Raw genomic sequence first — 2,522 nt, 5'->3', positions numbered from 1 at the left:
CCCATGTCACCCCCTCCCCAGGTGTGTCTCCATCCCAGGAGCTCCCATGTCACCCCCTCCCCAGGTGTGCCTCCATCCCAGGAGCCCATGTCACCCCCTCCCCAGGTGTGCCTCCACCCAGGTGCCCCCATGTCCCCTCCCCAGGTGCTCCCCTGGGTATTCTCTGCATGGTAGAGTGGGTTTGTGTGCCCAGCAGGAGAGGCCTCCCAGGGTCTGTCTGTGAGGATGGCAGGAACCTTCACCCTGGGTCTCCGCGGTGAGAGCCACCGGCCGAGTGGGCGGGGAAGCGGTGCCTTCCCCTCTGCACGCCATCCTCTGCTCTCTACCCGCCCTCCTTGTTCTCCGCCCCCTGGGCAGCATCTCTGCGGCACCACACCGGCGGTCTGGCCGGGGTTTGGGACCCCATCGAGCACTTGGAAAGGTCCTGGGCGCAGTGCCCAAGTTTTAAATGACTTTATTCTAACTCTGAGGAGCAGAGTGGCTTCCACGGCTGTATTCGTGCGTTTCCTTGATGAAAGCCTGGACCTCGGTGTCATTTTGACCAGCGGTACCCAGCCCTCGCCGCCCGCCCCCGTGCAGGTGCCGCGCCTGTCGGCCCCAGTCCCGATCGCGCCGTTCCGCGTTCGGTGGACTCTGTCTGCAGTCACGGGCGTCCGTGGAGCACCCCGCTGGGTTCTAAGAGAGCGGGCCTCTACTGCAGAAAGGGCCTCCACACACAGGCAAGGGGGCCACTGAGACAGACGCACTGAGGGGCAAGGTGGTGGGCAAGAAACACCTGCAGCCAGAGCCTCTCTGCAAGGAGAAATTTTAGATGAAAGAGAAACAGACAGACAGACAAGCACAGATGGATGAGGGCCGGAGGAGGGTGCCTGAACCTACAGGAGACTCCACAGGAAGAGGCTGTGGAGCAGAACTGCAAGGAGAAAGGCATTGGTGGGGACTGAGCCCGAGAGGCTTGGGGACCAGTGAGAAGGGCGGGTGGAGCAGTTAACATCCCCCTCCCTTGCATCCCGGGCTGCTGTGAGCGGAGAGCCTCCCGCGGACCGGGCACTGGGCTCCCAGCTCCCTCCCGAGACCGCCCGCCCCGCAGACCCCACCGGTCAGCAGTTGCCACGTTGCTGCTCCACCCAGTGGCGCCTTTGTCCTCCCTGGGGGGGCGCCTCAACTCCTAAAGATCCGTCTTGCTCACCCCCACACAGACATTTCCCAACTCTGGCCTAGCCTGCAGGCACCACGGGGGTCCAGTGGGTCCCAGGAGATCTGCGTGACTCCAGAGCCCGGGCATTCTGGGTGGACGGCCTCCCAGAGAGGGCTGGAGGTGGCCAGCGTGCGTCCTTCCCCCGCCTAGTCCTTTAGTCTCCCCTGTCCTTCCCCCACCTGCGGCTGCCAAGAGAGACAATTCAGCCACCACCTGGAGACATCCACAGGAACAGGACTCAGACCTTTCCTTTTGGGGCCCTGCAGTGGACTGAGGGGTGCTCGGACTGTGAGCTCCCTGCCCGCCGGCCCTCCCTGGTGCTACTTGCCCAGTGACTCCAGCAGAGTGGGCAAACCCCGAGGTGGAGAGACATCGACCCGGCTTGGGCAGCCCGTGGGTGACCTGAGACCAGCACTCCTCTCTCTGGCATAGTCAGGGTTTGATCTCCCAGGCCCAGGAGACGGACCCGCAGGCCAGATCCCACACACCCAGGTCTCCACTGCATTGCCTGGAGGCACAGAAGGGATATTTGTGAACTAGTCTGCTGAGGTGTGTGTGCCTGCAGGGGCGGATCAGAGTGGGGCCTAGCTGCAGCGTGCTCGAGGGGCAAGGGCCGTGCGCCCAGCTCCTGCCGTGATCCTGGGCGGGGAACCTCCCGGCTCACATCACAGCCAGGGGAGATCCGCTGGCCTGAGGTCCTGCCTGCCGGCCTCAGCCCACGAGAAACCGCGGAATAGGGGAGGGTGGAAAGCAGCGAGGCCTGCTCCAGACTGCGGGTCTCAGACGGCCCCACTCCACAGACTTTCTGGCTGAGTGGGGCCATTTCAGCCCCTCCCTGGCAGCTTTGCCCAGAAGCAGAAACAGACCTTTGACCCCTGCTAACAGCATTTGTGGAACTTGAGGGCAGGCTCACCCAACCCAGCTCCGCCCAGCCCCGCTCCCCTCCTGACGCCCCCTCAAATGGAGAATAAGGACACACCTGGAAGTCCCATGGCCCCACCCACCACCTGAGGCACTAGAGAGCCCCTCCAGAAGAACAAGAGCTGGTTATAGGTCCCAAAAACAACACTGCACTTTGCTCCTCCCAGCAGGCGCCACCTACTGACAGGGAGGTCATTCTGCACACTCTTACTGCATCTACTGACTCATCATACAGGGCGTGGTCGATTCTCACCCACAAACACCACCAACTGGCTCAGAGACTAAACAGGGCGTGCCATTATCCAAAGGAAAATCTAAAGGTAAGAACCAACAGCTGCTCCAGATGGGAAGGAATCAGCAAAAGCACACCCCCAAAGGGGAACGCCAACTCTCTAGCAATGGA

General features: G+C 62.3%; 1 protein-coding gene across 1 annotated transcript in view; it reads left to right on the top strand.

Moving 5' to 3' along the window:
* Positions 1 to 2,522, top strand: part of LRRC14B (leucine rich repeat containing 14B) — a 21,956-nt gene that overhangs the window by 18,571 nt on the left and 863 nt on the right. The window lies entirely within an intron of this gene.

Source organism: Propithecus coquereli, unplaced genomic scaffold (genome assembly GCF_000956105.1).
Source record: "Propithecus coquereli isolate 6110/MARCELLA unplaced genomic scaffold, Pcoq_1.0 Scaffold658, whole genome shotgun sequence".
Taxonomy (NCBI): domain Eukaryota; kingdom Metazoa; phylum Chordata; class Mammalia; order Primates; family Indriidae; genus Propithecus; species Propithecus coquereli.
The sequence above is the reverse complement of the archived record's forward strand: the minus strand, read 5'-3'. Positions and strand labels throughout refer to the sequence as shown.